This window comes from Periplaneta americana, chromosome 12 (genome assembly GCF_040183065.1).
Source record: "Periplaneta americana isolate PAMFEO1 chromosome 12, P.americana_PAMFEO1_priV1, whole genome shotgun sequence".
Taxonomy (NCBI): domain Eukaryota; kingdom Metazoa; phylum Arthropoda; class Insecta; order Blattodea; family Blattidae; genus Periplaneta; species Periplaneta americana.
Genome location: NC_091128.1, coordinates 89,902,042 through 89,922,835, shown reverse-complemented (window position 1 = coordinate 89,922,835; position 20,794 = coordinate 89,902,042). Strand labels below are relative to the sequence as shown.

General features: G+C 35.4%; 1 protein-coding gene across 1 annotated transcript in view; it reads right to left on the bottom strand.

Annotated features, from left to right (window-relative positions):
- Positions 1 to 20,794, bottom strand: part of Optix (optix) — a 351,773-nt gene that overhangs the window by 247,608 nt on the left and 83,371 nt on the right. The gene's annotated exons all lie outside the window — the stretch shown is intronic.

Below are 20,794 nucleotides of genomic sequence, written 5' to 3'. Positions count from 1 at the left end.
TCATATCCATATTAGAACCTCTACTAAAATCTGTTTTATATTTATTATTATTGACAGTAGATGTACACTGTAGGACCACCATTTGAAATGTCCCAGTATAGCTTACCATTTTTACGTAATTTGACTCCTTCACGGCACTTCGAAACTACTTCCAGCAACTCTAAATCAAATGCCAAGTTGATCGATCAGAAATAGTTTAGCGTGCACGAAACACTGCGAAGCATAAGCGTACTGTGGAAAGAACATCTTTGAGAATATACTAACACATACGCTTTTGTTACACCACTAGAGTTAATATGGAAAACAATAAAACGGAGAAGGGATACTAAAACTGCAATTGGAGAGTTCAGAACCATAGTGGGCCAAGCGCCATTTATAAAAAACGGAGAAAACAAGGGTTAAAATTAAGTGATTACCATAATTTAACGAAACATATAGCAAGTAAGATAAAGTATGGCATTCACTTAACCTGTCCACACCTGTGGAGTAACGGTCAGCGCGTCTGGCCGCGAAACCAGGTGGCCCGGGTCCGAATCCCGGTCGGGGCAAGTTACCTGGTTGAGGTTTTTCCCGGGGTTTTCCCTCAACCCAATACGAGCAAATGCTGGGTAACTTTCGGTGCTGGACTCCGGACTCATTTCACCGGCATTATCACCTTCATTTCATTCAGACGCTAAATAACCTAGATGTTGATACCGAATAAAATAAATTCACTTAAATTTAATCCTTGCTTTCTCCGTTTTTAATAAATGGCGCTTGGCCCACTATGGCTCTGAACCCTTCAATTAGAAGCCATGTTTCACGAAATGAAATTGAAAAGCGATCAACTATTATGCGAATGTTTGTCCCGCTAAGTAGTAACAGCAGATGGAGCGACAATGTGAACCGGTCTGCAAAACATATCTACGCAGCGACAACACGTGCTGATGATATCTCGATGTAATTGCGCTACAAGTGCATTTGTGCACCGGAAGCATTACTGCATTGCTACAGAGATGGAAGCTTGCAACCTGGCTCTCTCACCTGTGCCTGCCAGCACGTCCTCGCTTAACGAGGTTCATAGAATAATAATTCATTGTAAATAGCTACGGATTTCGAAATTCTAGCAAAACTACTAACCCTTAGAAGTGGCCTTATTTCTGAAATTGTGGACGACAGTCGAAGAATTAAGATGACGAGTTTGAAATTATGGCAATAAAGACGGAGAGAATAAATGAAGGACGATGACATCGAGGAGAAAGGATGGCGAAACGGATGATTAGGACAATGAAGACGAGAACGAATAGAAGGAAGAAGACTAAAGCAAAAAGGAAGACAATGATTATCAGACGGCGGATTTTCGGTCCCAATACCGAACATTAGGTGCACGTCAGCTGCAGGGAGATGATTGATCTCATTGCTACGCTCTCTTCGTACGCCAAGGGACATGACGTCTTGTTGCTGTATTGGGACCGAAAATTCGCTGACTGGTGATGATGTAGTAGAGCACTGGTTCCCAAAGTTTTTCATTGACCCACTTTTGTGAGAGACATTTGTTTGCGAACCCTCCACTACCCTCGACCTCATTCAAAAAATACAAATCTCTGTAAAATCGAAAACGACAACTTTACAAATAACCAATGAATACCACCTAACTTCTAATTTGCCGGTGCCTCCAAGATTTCTACATTAGTCTTCGTTACTAATACATTTTTTTTCGAATACTTTAAATGCTTTGAATGCCCTGTCCCGGCACAATTTTTCCCTTGAAATTATTCACTTTGAATAGCAGTTTGTAAGGCCAAGATGTTAACATGAGAACGTCAGAGATAAAAACGAGACATTAATAAGGAAGCATGATTTCTGGCCGACATCACTTGACAAAAAGAAATTTGACTCATTCCAGTGTATTAAAGAAATGGTGAAACATTTAGCTACATATGGCACGACAAATACTGAGTTCGTTTTTGTGGACTTGCCATTAAGTTTGCACAGTTTAAAACAACAGCTTATTGAGTATTCAAAATAATTACGATAGTCAGAGGTGGATATTAAACCCATTTTTAAACAGTTGCGTTCGGCTGAAATTAAAAAATGATTATAATAATTATTTAGGAATTTGTAGGCCTACCTACTGATGAAATGTAGAAACTATACCTACTATTTTCGCAGAGCTTACACCAGTTTTTGATTTAAAGAATCCAAGAATACCTCGAACTTGTAAAAGAAGTTCTTAATTTTTTATAGCATTCGCAAACTCGTATTTATGAAAAATAAGTTCCCGTATGATTGCAGTCGAAAAAGAGACGAGAAATCTCCCTGAAATTAACCCCGCACTCAGATTTCTCTTGTAAGGATGCGTTTTCGGTACATTTTAAGTGTTTCTCCTCCCATTTCCCCCAGTTATTGGTTCATTCTTTTGATACGACTGTTACGACATATTCTGAAATTGTGAAAAATGAATATAGGCTTCGCCATGTATCGAAAATCACAGTCATTTCTATTTAAATTAAGATAAAAACGCTTTCATTGGTTATTGTGATTTTTAATGCTATTACCAATCCATCATTTAATTCAAAATGATATTTTAAATTCAGTATATAATAATCTGAATAATAGTCTAATAATAACGGAGGAAGTGTTACAAATATGAAATAGCGGTACAAATATGAAATAGTGTGTACAAATATGAAATAGTGTGATGTGTTGTTTTCTAGCGGAGGCTTTCATATTACTACGCACTGATACTCTCTTTTACGGGAATGTGTTAGTTTGTAGTTAGAAGCTGAACTGTTGAAACATTTATCATTATTGCTTTTTCGAAGAAAGTGAACTTTTGGCGGTAAGTTCTGAATGTACATTGTTATTCCTCAATGTTAGAAATATTAATGATATATATATATATTCATAAAGAGAAATAATCTATGTTTATAGCAATGCATGTTTAATTGATTTCCGTCGGCTTAGAGTGCAAACCTGCTAACCGCCAAAGAGAAAATTTTAAGGGGAAGCAAAAAAGTAAGTTTAAATTAACTTTGAAACTTCAGGATCAAATCCAAAGTACAGGTTGCATTTGTACCTGTAATTTGGATTTGGTCCTAAAGTTTCAAAGTTAATTTAAACTCAGTTTTTTTGCTTCCCTTGTAAAATTTTCTTTTTGACGGTTAGCAGGTTTACACTCTAAGCCGACGTTTTGTCTTTAAATTACAATATGTTTAGAGATTATAACTTACATCAGTGTGTCACAAATATGAAATACTAGTATTATTAGTATTCCATCTTTATACCCTGATTTTCTGTTTAGTTACTAGTGTTGGCACCTGTAGGAAGAGGGAAAACAAACTTAGAAAACAGTGGAATGAAAAGGCAATGCAAGAAGCTATAAAACAAGTTCGAGAAAAGACGTGAGATTCGATTCATCTGGATTCAGTATTACGGTTGGGAAAACACGAAAGTGAAGATGCTGAATGCTTGTTCCATGCTTTCCTTAGTAGAGGCCATTTTGACTTTGCAATTTTGTTAATCTTGTAACTTGTTAATAGTATTCCATATTTGTACCATTTTTTTGTGAAAGAAATAGGGCTGTGTTATATTTTGAGGATTTTTTTTAAACATCTTACGAAGTTTTAAGTCCGCTGTACCATTCACAGGGACTTTCAGTAATAAACAGGACGATACTTTACGTTCAGTATGCAAAACATATTCTGTACGTTCTAAAACGAAAGAACAAAATGATATTCCATATTTGTAACACTTCCGCTGCTAATAATAATAATAATAATAATAATAATAATAATAATAATAATAATAATGATAAAACCTTCAAGGAGAGAGCCCATTGACCTTTTTCGGTATTACAGATATTTGAATTAATTACATCCTCTCTTCCTAGGTCTTCAAATACTCTCGTCTGATAAAGCGACAGCTTTGTGGCGTTGCGAATAACTAACTTCCAGGGCTTGAAGTGATTTCCTTTTCAGTATTCTCCATGCTGATAATTATTTATTTCTGCCCTCTTCAGTGCGTTTTCTGTCTAAAATCACTCTTCAAACCTTCATTTCACATCACCAATCCGTCGTTCATACTATGTCGGTTCCATATACTGAAGCTGCAATTCGACATCACTTCCTGATTTTAAAAATTGTATAAAATAATTAAAATTATTCATTATTGTAAATTCCTCAATATACAGTATAAATATAAGATGACTAAAGGCTCATTCACAATGAAAATTAAACATAACGTAAGCCTTAACTTAACGTTATAGTAAAATGAAGAAGTCATACCATCGTTCACGATGGGAACATAAACATAACAAACATACTTGGTAACCATGGAAACATAACAACGACGCCATTTCCTCATATTCTGCCGTATACTTCAGCGCTCCACGATTGTGTTCTGTTTGCAAATCGCGTAAGCATAAGCATGAAAGTTTGGAGTTTGCAAACTTTCATGTTAAAGTCTTACGGTAATGTTTATGTCAATGCTTATGTAAATCATTGTGAATGATCCCATTTAGTAGCCTGGGCGCAAACTTCTGTGTTTATGTTAAGGTTATGTTTAATTTTCATTGTGAATGGGTCTTTACAAACACAGTTTTGTAAGCGATCGGTCTGCGTTTCAAATCCAGGACAAGCCACCTCCAATGCGTCTCATTCCCTGGGGCTTTCTGTAAATGCTATTATGTCACTGTGTTAAACAGAGCATAGGTCAATAAATATATAAACATTGAATGGGTGAAATTTAATGTCACTTAAGGTCACCATGAGCGGAAAGTGATAGCGTCACTGTTATTATGCCAGCGCTATCTAGCGTAGTTCAGTTTCAGCGATGCAGAATTAATGGCCATAGTTACAGTATCGGTATGCTGATTTTCCACACAGAATGACCTTGTTGAACGAGTAAAATTTTTAATGTGAAGAAGACAGTACCGCTGTAGGTCAGTGCCGATTCCTCCATGAAGGATATGAGGATGATTCTACAGTTTAATTTCGTGCCTCTGAGGATAGAAAACATTTTAATTACAGATTTTGATTTTCAATGCGTACCGACGTAATAATTTACTTTAAGCTTCCACTTTCTGTCGTGAGTTGTCGCCACTGCACAGCTCAGATATAATTTCCGAGGAACCATCCAAATATCTTACAGCAAACGGTTTTTTTCTAGCAGTGAAGTTATGAGACAGGGGAGAGTGCGGAGGGAGGGGTATGGCTTGAGTTTAACCACGTTTGAGGATGTGACTGCATATCCTAATACTACGACCCTTCTTTCTGTGTGATGGAGACTCTCTCAGAGACTACAATAAGAATTTTCAAGTACCCTTGTAGCCTTTTTAAATGCAGTTAATTGGTCATTTTAAAAGAATAGAATAAACGAAATAATAAATAATGTAAAATGAGTAAAAAACAAAATTGCATAAAGATAAATAAAATAAGCTATAATAAATACAAGAATTGACAGGACCTTCAGATGACAGGACAGCGAAAGAATATCTGAAGTTGTATTTGATCACTTAGAAGAATTTAACTGTAGCAAGAAATTAATTGCGCAAAAGTACGACGGAACATCGGTAAATATCGGGCAGTACAATGGCTTGGAAGCCATCTTCGCAACTAAAAAGGGAGGAGAATCGAACTTCACTACTAATAAATTGCCAGTTCCAGAATGGTGAGTCAAAGACTAACATAGGCCTACTTGTATTGATTTTGCATGTTCTATTATTATCATTACCATTATTATTTTTATTATTATTATTATTATTATTATTATTATTATTATTTGGGAGAAGAAATTTTCTCATGAAATTTCGGCCAGTGTATGGGACCGGTGCCCACCCAGCATCGTGATCCACTTGGGGAGCTACGATAGGTAGCGAAATCCGGTTGCGAAAGCCAGCTGTAACGGCTGGGGGGATTATCATGCTAACCACACGATACCTCCATTCTAGTTGGATGATCGTCCACCTCTGCTTCGGCATGTGAACGTGAGGCCAGCAGCCGGCTGGTCGGTCTGGGCCCTTCAAGGGCTGTGGTGCCACGGATTATTATTATTATTATTATTATTATTATTATTATTATTATTATTATTACAACTAATATTATATTATTATTAATATTAGTCTCTGTCTTGGTCATCAGTAGTCAATCTCTTATCCTACATACAAAAAATATCATGAGTCGCCACTGCTGTAGGTTGTTTTAGGATACTCTCATTTTTCTTTTCTATTATTTCATATTTGTCCAATCATCATTCGTAAAATGAAATAAGACTAGGCCTATCGGTTACGCTGCCACTGTTGTGTGCCCACGGATTTCCTAGCAGCAGGAGTAGCAACTACCGCCGCCTATTCACGATAAATGTTTCATTCACTGTATGTGAGGATGCGTCGAAACAGAAGTCTGAACTGTTACTCCTATGTCTACCACGAAAATATGCACTTCACACGCTGCTAAAATATAAAGTGAAGCGTAAATAATGTTATTCATTTCAGGGAGTTATTCTTTGAGATATTTCAAACAAAATAGTTTAATAAAATTTTGCTCGTTTTAGCTTCCTTTTTGAGATAAAAAGTGTTTTATTATGAAACATTTCATAGCGTGTTTTGGGAAAGCCGTTGATTTAATTCCCAATATGCTAAGTCAGTTTAAGAGAGCAGTGTATTAGGGTAATAAATTATTGAAAGAATTTTAGTATTGTCCTCTTAATGTGCAGCAATTTGATCCGAATAAATGTACAGCCCGACCCCAAACTCGTGGCACCTGCGCGAAAGACTAATTGGCATCCACTTACGAGTAAAAGGTCTCGCCCAAGAGTCTTGCTGGGGGTTGGGGGTGTTTGAACAGTTGCTTGCATGTTGTGAGAGGAGGAAGTTGTTTCTTGCTGTCGGCACAGAACACCCCATTCCGCTCGCAGAAGCTTCAGAAAAAAGCTCGCGCAGTTTGGTGCCACGAGTTTCCGATTGAGCTCTAACATTGTAAGACGCCTTTGTGAAACGAAAATTGACATTTTGTTCGGATCAAATTTCTGCACATTTAAACATAATTTATTATCGTAAACTCGTGGCACCTGCGCGAAAGACGAATTGGCATCCACTTACGAGTACATGGACTCGCCCAAAAGTCTTACGGGGGGGAGGGTGTTCGAACAGTTGCTTCCCTGTTGTGAGAGGAGGAAGTTGTTGCTTGCTGCCTCACAGAACCTCCCACTCCGCTCGCAGTAGAAGCCTCAGAAAGAAGCTCGCGCAGTTTGGTGCCACGAGTTTCCGATCGGGCTCTAACATTGTAAGACGCCTTTGCGATACGAAAAGTTACATTTATTCGGATCAAATTGTTGCACCTTTAAACATGATTTATTATCATAATGCACTGCTCTTTTAAATTGACTGAGCATATTGGAAATGCAATCAACGGGTTTCCCAGTAAACGCTATGAAATGTTTTATATAACACAATTTTTATCTCGAAAAGGAATCAAAAACGAGTAAATTGTATTAAACTTTTTTGTTTCAAATATTTCAAAGAATAACCCTCTGAAATTAATCACATTACTTAAAGTGCACTTTGTATATGATAGACGTAGTACACATGGCTCTAAACTTAAAGGTACCCAAGTAGAGATTTATCAGTAAATGATGCCTCGTGTTATGGACTATTTTTTAACTCTGTTGCTGTTGGTTTGCAGTTTTTTTGCGTCTTTATCTCGTGAACAGAGGAAGCGCGTGGACGCCGCGCTGATGCCAGACCGAGATGCTCGCCGCCACTTAATTACGCAAGGTGTCATTCATTAGGACGCGCCCCAACGAGTTTCCTTTAATCTGAACAGATGACTATCTCGCGGAAGTGGAGCGCAAGTCAGATGAGAACCACAATAATTAATTTTCCTGCCAGCGACGTTTTATGTGTCACTTGATTGACAGCTGAATGCATTGCAATATTGCCAACAACAAAAAATATTGTTGCTTATAAAAAAAAGAGTAGGTTTTTCAATTTATGCCTACGCATGCGTTATCACTTGTATCTCTATCGTTAGCTCAATGAACAATGCCACAAATTATCCACATGTAATGAACTCCATTCGGGCTACGCATGGCCTGACAACATGTTTAGGAAGTGCGCTTCTTCCGAGGCTATAAAACACGAGCGCTTCATGCTGGAGTATTATTGAAAGGTTCAGAGAATAGCTATTTCTGTACATGAGAAAGCTGGGGTACTCTCCATTCCACACGAATTTAGAGCTGCTTGTATTGCAACATTTCTGCAGCCATCCTTTTATATTATTTTAACGTGAAACGTTTAAGCTCGAGGTTCAAATGGATAAAACGTTACGTAAGTTTCGACATCTGACGTCACTTGCCTAGCAACAGCAATGAGTTTGAATGGCCCTAGAATCGCGCATATCTTCTACAATTTTCTTCTTACATCCTTCTCTTTCTTTTACTCTTAAGTTACATAGTTATTCATTCATTGACTTCATCAATAATAATAATAATAATAATAATAATAATAATAATAATAATAATAATATTCTTACATGATGCATATTTTTTTTTTCTCCGGCTCATAGAGGTTACAGAAACGTAGCTACTATGTACTCGTCATTAGAGAACGTAAGTAAAAGCCTCTCTGTTGATCTATTACCAAGAGTTGTCCTTCAGGACTAATAACTATTATTGCGCGTGTAAATCAAAACTTGAGACAAGGTTGTGGCCTGTCACCATAATTATTCGATTTATATTTGAATGAAACTATAGGCTACAAATTTAGAGGACAAGTGAACTAAAATAATTTTTTGCTGAATAGTAATTTCAATACAGGTGCTACTTTCTTTGCTAAAATAAGATATTACTAGCTGGAAATGGACATGATTTACAGAAATAGTCACTAATCTGAATAACGTTACGAAGAAATGTATTATAAATATCTCTTGCAAGAAAATCAAAACCATGACAATATTATTAATCAAATCATTTTCAAATAAAAGCCTTCATTGCAGAAACACAATGTGGAAAGAGGTGACAGCGCTGGTCGTCAACAGAGTGACGTGGAGAAAATTCGTTGCCACCCAATGCTCCAGTGAGGAGTAACAGGAAACAAGAATAAGAAGATTGCAGAAACACAACCAATTTTCAGAATTTAAATTCAGCGCTATTAAAAAGGAAAAACCTAATTTAGTATGGGAATATTTGTAAAGTAACAAAATCTTGTTTGCACATGATAATAGAAAACCTCTTCAAGTTTCGTATATCATATGCTGTTGTCAATGTTGTATTGTCTCCAGGAAGTAGAATAATAGGATATTACATTTATGTATCTAATTACTACAGCTAGTGGTGCTTTAAGGGGTTAGGTACAGCTTACAGCAGTAATTTTTTTGAAAATATTCAACATATTTTTCCTCTATTACTGTATCTTGTACCATAATGGTGTTAGTTCATTGTGCAGTGATGAAGCGTTTCTCTCATACGCATGAACTTGTTTTAACTTTTTCATGTTCTCTCTCCTTTATTTTATTGATGAAACTCACATTTATAATATCATGCTCTTTCAATTACATTCCTTAACAAATAATTTTTTTTTGTTTTGTGTCAGAAGAAAGTACTGATACTTGACCATTTTTTAAATGAATTTATTTTTATCAGACAATCTATCAAAAATAGAGAAGTGATTGTAGATATGACATGCGTAAATATAAACAAAACATTTCATTACATAATGTTGGATAGTTTTTGAGTCATGCGGGAAACGCTTCATCACTGCACAGTGAATTTAATTTTGAAAAAAAAAAAAAAAAAAAAAAAAAAGTAAATATATTTTTTTTTTTTTACATTTTTTCATATAGGAGAAGGAAAGTGTTTTACTCATGCTAATTTTCATTATTGTACAAGATATAGTAATGGAGTAAAAAAATGTTGAATATTTCCAAAATTTTACTGCTGTAAGCTGTACCTAACCCCTTAACATATAAGTGTGCAGTGACGGCTGATTGGCTGAGGCAAGTAAGGTCGGGCCTCAGTTACTTGGCTTACTTGAACTCAAATTACATGTTTTTGTATAACATATTACTTATTTGAATGAAGCATATTATAGCGATGTAGAAGTATTTGAAAACTTTGTTATGTATATATTCCTGATGGGAAAAACCTGGTTATGAGTGTTGCCAATCAAAAATTTTAAACAGATATTACGAATACCGGTACCAATTATTTACAGAATTTTGTCAGATTTATAGCATTGATATTATTACTGAACTATAAAATCGTCTTTTAGTATAGCCAATTTATAATTTCAGTCGGAGACAAAGTAGCCTATTAGCCACATTTGTTCAGTTGGTCAGTAATTAGTAGTGCTGTTGGTCGATCAAAATATTTAATCTATCGATTAATCGAGTTTTGATTGAGGTGAAAAAATGTTTTAATATACTGTAATACACAATAATTATTGTTAAATTTAATTTGTGTTCGGTGATAAGCGTAAGTATTAAATATTGTATATATGTATATACTGTATCGTTATATTACAAAACAACTATTTTAGTTATTAAATAACTTTTATTAACACATTTATTATGTAAGCGTATAATTTGTTGTGTTAATTTCTCCGGGAATTTTTGAATAACAAAACGTATGAAGACCCACCTAGTTAATTCCACTTCATCCATGATTTTAAACATGTGAGTGCATTCACATGCTCCGAATTAAGTGCCGCTCTACGTTTAGTAACAATGTTTCCTGCATCACTAAACACGAAAAAAAAAACTTCTTTTTCTGTCAAGCACTTCTCCACGATTTTTCAATTTAAATCCAAACGTTTCACCGAGTTTACCTCTCAAATTCTCATATGACATAATGGAGTTTACACTTTTCACAGACCACAGAAAACTAATTTTTTTCTTTATCAAACTAAACACAACCTTCATATACAAACTCAGTACAGAACCTGCAATTGAAAAAGTACAGCGTTCGAAACAGAAGACGGCCCCTATTGTAATCAAATTACCAGAGTTTAGAAAGAGAAGACGGTAGTTACGATCTCACTTGCACACAGTGTAGACATGGCTATTTTATAAGGGATGAGTGGGACGAATCCCAGAAAAGTATGTATTTATATGCTAGGAAGATGAGCTGACAACAAGGTGGAAATTTTCTTGAAAAATCATACAACTTAATAACGGTTTCGCATTGTGTTTCAACTTTCAATAGAGGTAGATTAAGTTACTGTCCTCATATCTCCATCTCTTTCTGAAGTGTCTGTGCAAAGATTTTCCCTACGCTACCTGGTTTACAGTTAAAAAAAAACAATACTATTTTGCTTTTAAGCAAGCAATTTCCGAGAGAGAAACATTGTCGGAATTTTTAGTATGAGTTTGTATTAACAAAATAATAATTCATTTCAACTACAACCGATTAATTTTAATCGACTCGATTATTCGATTAAATAATTTTGATCGATTAATTTTAAAATAGAAATTGATCGATTAATCGATTAAATCCCACAACACTAGTAATTAGATGTTGGTAGTCTTGTTACGTTTGAATTTAATAAACACAGGTCATTATTGTGAAATTTTAAGTAATCCCATGACGGATCCTTGACTTTATCTCACCATACACAAATTCTATCGACGATAAAGAGCATAGTAGCTGATATAGAATCAGAACACCGACATTTTGCGGTTTCTACATCTAAGACAGGACGCGAAAACTGCAGATATTTTGCATTACGTTAAAAACTGTGTAAGTTTGGTTTGCTTAGGCCTATTACACTTGTATTCCGCAAACGCTTTTGAAGGGTTTTGTAGCCGAGTAGCCTAGAGACCCAACAGCCCCCTTACCCCGTGCGCACGCTTATTTAAATCTATTTTGCCTTAATTGCAATACAGAAACACTGCCTTGAAGCATTTTATCAATCCCTCTTAACTTCCCCCTACATCAATTCTAGTTGTACGTAATGTCCTTATTCCCCGAGGGGGTGGCGGTGTACCTCATGTGTTCTGCACAATAATATACTGTACTACCCTCTCATCCATCCGTCGTTATTGCCTCTCCACAAGTACAGTCTCCCAAACTGCGAAATGGTTTTGCGCCTACTATGCGCATTCACGACTTGGTGAAACAACAATACAAGTACTGCAACTCACTGCATATGCAAAAGCAAAATAATAGTAATATAATAATAATAATAATAATAATAATAATAATAATAATAATAATAACAATAACAGTCTACGCCAAAACAAAGTACTGAAAATGCATACTGCTCTTTCATGTAACCTAACTACTAATTAATCTATAAACTACAGTTAAGTAAAGTTATAATCAGGGATGGATTTTTTCTTATAATCGATAAATGCGAAACGTGAAAGATGTATACACTAACTAACATCTGTCCATTCTTATTATTATTAGTAAGTTCTATAAATAGAATACAAAACCTCTAATGGCAAAATTTTATTACATTAATGTTCTCATTATACAAATATATTTCAGATTTATATTTTGCTCCCTATAACATAGTTCTAGTAAACTTGTATTAAATTAATTCTCATCATTTTAACCAACTAGCTATCGTAACTTAATTATAATTCTTTACATACTGCATACAGACGGAATTGAATTAAATTAGCTTATAAATTAAGTTATTACTTTTTCTTATAGGTTTATCTCAATTTAAATGAACATGTAGGCCTACTAGTCGTTAAAACTTAACTGAAGAATATTGCCGGAGAATCTTTTAAGTGTATTGTGAATATTCATAATTTAAATATGTATGTACCTATTGTATTGATTAAGACTGGTTGAGTGGAAGAGAAGGCCTTATGACTTAACTCTGCCAGCGAAAATAAAACATTCTATTCTATCTATTCTATTCTATTCTATTCTATTCTATCTATTCTATTCTATTCTATTCTAAGCAGTAGGTACAGATTTTAGGTTATCATGAATTAATGTGACTGATTTATGACAGTAAATTTGTCACGGATTTTCGCGAAAATTAGCTGTTTCTGCAAAAAATCATTTCTGCGATTAAGAAAAAAATATTTTTTCAGAACTATTTTAAAGAAATACAGTATGACGTTTTATTTTCTATTCTAAGCAGTAGGTACAGATTTTAGGTTATCATGAATTAATATGACTGATTTATAACAGTAAATTTGTCACGGATTTTCGTGAAAATTAGCTGTTTCTGCAAAAAATCATTTCTGCGATTAAGAAAAAAATATTTTTTCAGAACTATTTTAAAGAAATAGAGTATGATAATTTAGTTTTTTTAATGTTACGTGTTGTAAAAGAATAGGGAAGAGAAATTATTTGGGAATTCTGTTAACTTATTCTCTTTAATGGTCTACAGGACCATTGATGTTTGGGTTTTTGTATATGAAATTGAGTTTAGTAACAATAAGATTGATTTTAGAAAGGCTAGGTTGTTATTATTATTATTATTATTATTATTATTATTATTATTATTATTATTATTATTATTATAGGGGACACTCGGCTAATTCCGCAATATTAAGAAGCAAATCTAACAAATTTTTTATCAAAATATTTATTGAAAAATATTATTAAGGTATGTAGACATGGACGAAACCTTTTATTACCAAATGAGATAAAGAATCCTATTAAAATGCAAATATATTTAGTTGTACATACATCACAGTTGAAAAAGAACAACTCGGGTAATTCCGCAATAGTGTGGATAAATCCGCAATAGGACTTGGCTAATTCCACAGTAGTAAATAATTATGAAATACTTTATGAAAGTAACATAAAAGGAACAATTTGTATGTAACAATGCTCACTTTCTTCACAGCTGTGTAGCAAAACACGAAAAACAGCCAACTTTCGATGTTTCACTGTATTGTCGACCAATATCCTTGATTTTTTCTATAGCACTGCAGAGGACATGCCTACTGTTGACAGCCTCTCAAAACTTACGTTCACGCTATTGTAAAGCCGCAGTAAAATCATATATGCATTACTGCGGAATTACCCGTACTGCGGAATTACCCGTACTGCGGAATTAGCCGAATTTCCCCTACATTTTTACTTCGCCATGAATGTTGCAAATATAATGTTGTGTAGCCTATAATATTATTGCCAATTAAGATCGTATGACCACATCTGTGGAGTAACGATTAGCGCGTCTGACCGTGAACCAGGTGGTCCGGATTCATTCCCGGTCGGGACAAGTTACCTGGTTAAGGTTTTTTCGGGGGTTTTCCCTCAACCCAATATGACCAAATGCTGTATAACTTTTGGTGCTAGACCCCGGACTCATTTCACCGTCCTTATCACCTTCATCTCATTCAGACGCTAAATAACCTGAGATATTGATAAAGCGTCGTAAAATAACCTATTAAAAATTTAAAAAAAAGATCCTATGCCTATAGTACGAATACATGACATTGTATTATTAAAAAAATCATGAAATTTTCACGAAGTTACTGTCACATTTTAACAAGAATAAATTGTAATATTTTATTCATACTTATCGAATATTTTGAAAAAATATAAAACGTGGTCCTGACTATACTAAACTGAAACATATATGTCTTTGTGAATCAAAATTTAATGTTCATTGCTGTCTTTTTATGACAAAAATATATTATCAAAATGCTTTTCATTATTTGTTCTATACTTACTGCATTCATAACGTTCATGTAGATTCTCAAACATGTTTGTAAAAGATTGCAATGGACACATGGAACTACCTTGAATGAATACTATTGAATTGATGATGATGATGATGATGATGATGATGATGATGATGATGTTGAATATTGAATATTGAAGTGGAGAATGACGGTGAAATTACGAAGGGAATCCCAAGAAAAATTGTGAAGAACTTTGTCTTTGTCCACCATAAATACGAATCCGTCGTCATAGAGATTCGAACTTGAGTCCGCTGTCAACATAAGCTCTTCCAACTGAGCCACCAAGGCCTTCCCCCCCCCCCACCGTTAGTCGGCTCTTCATTCTGGAAAGCCGAATTCAATTCTCGATTTGCCAAGTGAAATGTGTAGTAGACTAGGACGGTATTAGTTTAGGCTTCCATTAGATACAATCCTGTTCTCGTACACTAACATTTCTACATAAATTAAAATTATTATCAGTGATACAGTAGTATCACTTCACATTGTCTTCCCCAGTATACTTCATGCTACCTATATGACGAATATCTCCAACGAAATTAATTATGAAGTTAGCGCTGGTACCTTAATATTCGAGTGGAGATTCATTCAAACAAATAAGTTTTGATATATGATCTATCGTGGGCGTCGTTTTTTGTCGAAATTTTAAAGGAATGTAGGCACTTGAGTCTAGAGTATATTACACTAAGCTCACTTTCCTCCGCTGTCAAATCTCTTGACATTGAGAACCTGTGGAATGAGATTCATAAGAAGTAATGGGTAAGCGATGAGGGTTAATAACCCCCAGGCCGCCTCTGTCTAAAATTATGATTGATAATTCCCTTAAAATAATTTTGTTGCACCACAAAAGACATCTGAGAGAAATAGTACAACGAAACACTGAAAAGAAAATTCCACGTTGATGAAGGTAAAATCCGCAACCACAAGAATCCATGTCGACGTGATGAATAACATGACGGCCCGCGGTTGTACAGGGTCGGAGTTCTCGGACACATTTTGTGATTAATTGTTCTGATCTATTCTTAATTGGTATTAACACCAAGCACCACGCCTTGACAGATACTCCGGTTGTCTATTCATTAGAAAATTTTACGACTTTGTCATTTGAATTTCGGAAAAAGAATTATATAAGCCTATTATTATTGTTTGTAAAAATGTAACGTACATTCTAACTCTGCGCCATTCTATTTATTTATCCATCCATCTGTATACTTATTTACACATCCATCCAACCACCCGCGCACTCAACCAACTAATCTATCTTCCTACATACCCACTCATTAACATATCAATTACCTATCTACCTCTTCGCACACATATCTACCCATTCACCCTTGTACCCGTCATCTACTCACTCATCTATCTGCTCACCCACGTGCCTACCTATCTACTCGTCCACCTTCCTATCTATTCACTCAAGTACCAACCTATCTATTCGCCCACCTTTCTACCTCTCCAACCACATACCCACTTACCTACTAATTCACATACAACCTATTCACCCACGTATCCTCCTAACTACTCGTCCACCTTCCTCTTCAACTACATGCCCATCTATCTACTCGTCCAACTTTCTACCTCTTTACCCACGTACCCATCTATCTACTCGTCTGCATACCTAACCATTCACCAATGTACACATTTATCTACTCACCCACATCCTCTCTATTCACCCACGTGCCCTCCTAACTACTTGCCCACCTTAGTCTTAGTGCCCATATCTCTACTCGCCTCGCTTCATATTCTTCACACACGTATTTTCTTATCTACTCGTCTATCTTCCTGCATTTCACCCACGAGCCGATCTATCAACTCTCCCATCTTCATACTTCCCCACTCACATGCCCACCTATCTACTCTCCCACCTTCCTACCTCTTCACTCACGTACTAACCTATCTACTGGCCCACGTGCCCACCTATCTACATGCCTACATTCTAACTCGTCTCCCACGTGCCCACCTATCTACTCGCCTACATTCCAACTCGTCTCCTACGTGCCCACCTATCTACACGCCTACATTCTAACTCTTCTCCCACGTGCCCACCTATCTACTCGCCTACATTCCAACTCGTCTTCCACGTGCCCACCTATCTATTCGCCTACATTCTAACTCGTCTCCCATGTACCCACCTATATCTACTCGCCTACATTCTAACTCGTCTCCCACGTGCTCACCTATCTACTTGCCTATATTCCAACTCATATTCCACGTGCTCACCTATCTACTCGCCCATCTCTCTACTCTTTATCCACTTTCCCATGTATTTACCTACGTACCCTCCTACCTTTTCACCCACGTACCCACCTATCCGCCTACTTGCCCACCAACACTCTCACCTCACAATCTGACTGACAATTTTAGTTCCTACAGCCTTCCCAACCTATTTACTCACTTACACATATTGAATTATCCACCCATATGCCAACGTACCTATCTACAAGAGACATAAGCTTATATAGATCTACACATTAACAAATTTACATAGCCATCCACTTTCTTACTTATTATCCCCTCCATTACTCACCTACCCACCCACTCAGGAGTCTACAAACGTATTTACCCACAAAATTAGAAAATATAATACTAATCGGATATCAACGTAATATTATCTGCAGTAATTGCACGAGTGCTATTCATCTTATTGATCATTTCACGAAGAGCGAGTGAAATTATCGGATTCGTGAAATTATGCTAATAAGATGAGACCACGAGTGCAATTTAGTAAGATTATTCAACGAATAAAATTAAATAACCTGCAAAACCGAATTACATATGTAATGATAATAATTATTAAAAAACACAGCAATAAGACCTTATTTTGTTTTCTTGTAATGAAATTCGAAAACAAACTGCTATCTACCACGGCATACTAAATACTATTGCCAACTACTCAGAGTGGAAATAGGAAACAACAACACTTAACCTCAAAAGTAAGATAAGCTGAAATGTTACATTAACAGAATAAAAACACGAAAGGTTTTTACAGGTATTTATTTATTACTTGAAGTTACAGTTATTAAAAACGTAATTTTAAAAGTTAAATTCTGTTGGCATTTTTTGATTTCCTGTGATTGACACTGAAGTTTTGTACGAGGCGTCCAGCTCATACAGTCACGAAGCTCAATACGTAGGGAATATGCATCCAATGACAGTTGAACTTTAATTGCTAGCCACTAGGATCGCTACTTTCGCACAATCTATTGTTCCTAGTACTCTCAATTGCTAACCGCTTGGAGCATTGTATCGCGAGAAATGCAAAAATCACCTCAAGCTTCCTGACTCTATGTACTAGACTGTAGTCTTATCAAGAAAAACGACTGTGATTGGTTGACTTTAAGGTGATTCTGAAACGTTATTGGTCAGTATCACAAATTCATCCTATAAGTTGAATAGTCAAATTCATTGTCTTGATTGCAAGGCATCAAAAGGGAGATAGTCTTTCCAACAAGTCCAACCAATACGTCTAATTTGCTTGTTCTGCGATAAGGGTATAAGCACAGTCTAGTATATACAATCACGAAGCTTGAGTTTATGAGTGTACTAGGAACAATAAACTGTGCAGGTACTATTTCGCATTGTCTGTAATGAGACGATAGTAGCGATCCTAGTGGTTAGCAATTATCTATGGATGCATATTTACTACGTATTGAGCTTCGTGACTGTATATACTAGACTGTGATATAAGTTTACCAAATCCCTTCTCCTTAATTCCATCTCTTGAATTCTTAGACACATTTACTTCATATAATATAGTATTCAATTTTTGTAGTCCATCTACTGCCAGTAGCTATAATTTTAATATAAATGTAATATGTTCAATAATTTTGTGTCGTGAGCAGCTGGCTATGGACTGGAAGGTCCGGGGTTCGATCCCAGGTGGTAACAGGATTTTTTCTCGTTGCCAAACTTTCAGAACGGCCCCAAGGTTCACTCAGCCTTCTATAAAATTGAGTACCGGGTCTTTCCCGGGGGTAAAAGGCGGTCAGAGCGTGGTGCCGACCACACCACCTCATTCTAGTGCCGAGGTCATGGAAAGCATGGGGCTCTACCTCCATGCCCCCCAAGTGTCTTCATGGCATGTTACGGGGATACCTTTACCTTTTTTTACCTTTACCTATATTACATATTTCAGTTCAATGTTTTTGTACTTTTATTTTTAGCTTCACTATTTTCTAATTAAATAATAAGCTTGTTTTTACTTCCTAGACCTGACCTGGCTTCAGTTCCTTGTGAGCTTTCCATTATTTCATTTTCTACACCTTAAGTGTATGTCAAAATAATGACTGCCTTTACTTTGCACGACATGATACAAAATTCAAGTTGCTGTCCAGTGAACATAGATAAGCACTTTCCATTGTCACATTAATGGTATTTCGAAATGGGTTCTTGGAATCAATTGGCAGGTATTTCGAAATATGTTCTTGGAATCATTTTGTTTATGTTTATCATACTTTGTTTTCGCATATTACAATACCTACTTAATATAAGTATCCGGATTTTTCGTCCTCGTGACCTTGTTACAAAATCAGGAGGTGATAATATTTACTTCGGAGAGTGATATAAAAACCCAAGCATGTATTAAAGTGATCTGCGCAGAAATGTTACGGTATACAATAATATCTTGAAACAAGTAAAGCCTTAAAAAATAAAGTGATTTTTTAATCCGTTAATTAAACGATTAGCATACTTGCCTGCACTGACCTTAGCTTCTATGTTTACGTTTGTGTTAAATGTTGGCTATAATTATTATTCATATATTTATTTTTTAAGTTTATTTTTACAAATATGGTCATAATGTGTGTTTAGGAACTTTGGGTATACCATTAGGCCGTTTTTACTATTATTGTGTTCCCGTTTCTATTGTGTGGCTTGTATTCATGTAACTGATTTTAGATTTTTATATTAATGTTCATGATATTTGTTACTGAGGCGGTGATGAATCTTGGTATGTAAATTTTCAATCCGTCATTTGCCTTTGTGACTGAGGGAAACCATGAAAAACCCCAGTCATATTGGCCGGTCACGGAATTTGAACCCGGAACTTCCCGAATGCGAGTCTCAAACGCTACCGTCTGAGCCAAGTCACTCAGTAATATTATTATTATTATTATTATTATTATTATTATTATTATTATTATGACAGATAATGTCTCATAAATAGACATATGATGTTTAGAAAAATGCCTATTTTATTTTAATGTTCATATTTGAAGGCTTTTAGTAAATTTGCACGAATCATGAGAAATGAAGCATTCTGATGAAATTCGATTTTGCCTTTTTTTTGCCTTTTTGCCGTTAACGCCTTTTTTTTGCTTTAATAAGTACTTTTTTGCTTGGCTTTTTCTTTATATGACTACTCACTCAACAATGCTGCATTTATTTCTGCGCTCGAAACTAAGGAAATTTCAGTTCTTATAGTAGTCATAGATATGGGACACACTCTTGCAATGCAGCATTATTGTTTTGCTTACTCCGGAATCGACCTTGTCCTTCTGACTCCAGCACTGTGTTGAGAACACGCAGTACACAATCAGTCTAGGATTGTCTTTGTGAAACCAGATTATGTTAATATTATATTGTATAAATTCATTGCCGCTGTTATTTTAATTTTTATTTCCTATTTTATTTAATTTCATTTTCTACATTCCTCTTAGCCTATATTAATATAGGCCTATTATATTATATAATTTCACTGTAGCTGTAATTTTAATTTTAGTTCCTATTTTATTTTATTTTGTATATTCTCTTATATGCTTATTAATAATATATCTGAACTGCGACCGAACACGAGCGCTGCTTATTCGGTCCTCAAATTTTGTTAATATTACTGTATCACCTTTTTTATATTGATTGTATTATTTTATTTCTATTTCTATAGTTTGTAATTATATTCTGTATTCTGTATATTTAAATTTAAATAATAAATAAATAAATAAAGATTAGTTTTTCAACTGCTTCCACTATATATACTGTACTTAAGCCGTTTCTAAAATCAGATTAAAAGTTCGATACTAAAAGAAGTCGTTGGTTATCACGAAGATTCTTGAGAAGATCTTTCTCATAGAAAGAGTTCTTCAGCTATTTATACGACACAGAGTGAGCTCTCTAGCCTTTTTGGTAGAAGTGGAAAAACATGAAGTAACTTGCTTCCTCTTGGAATC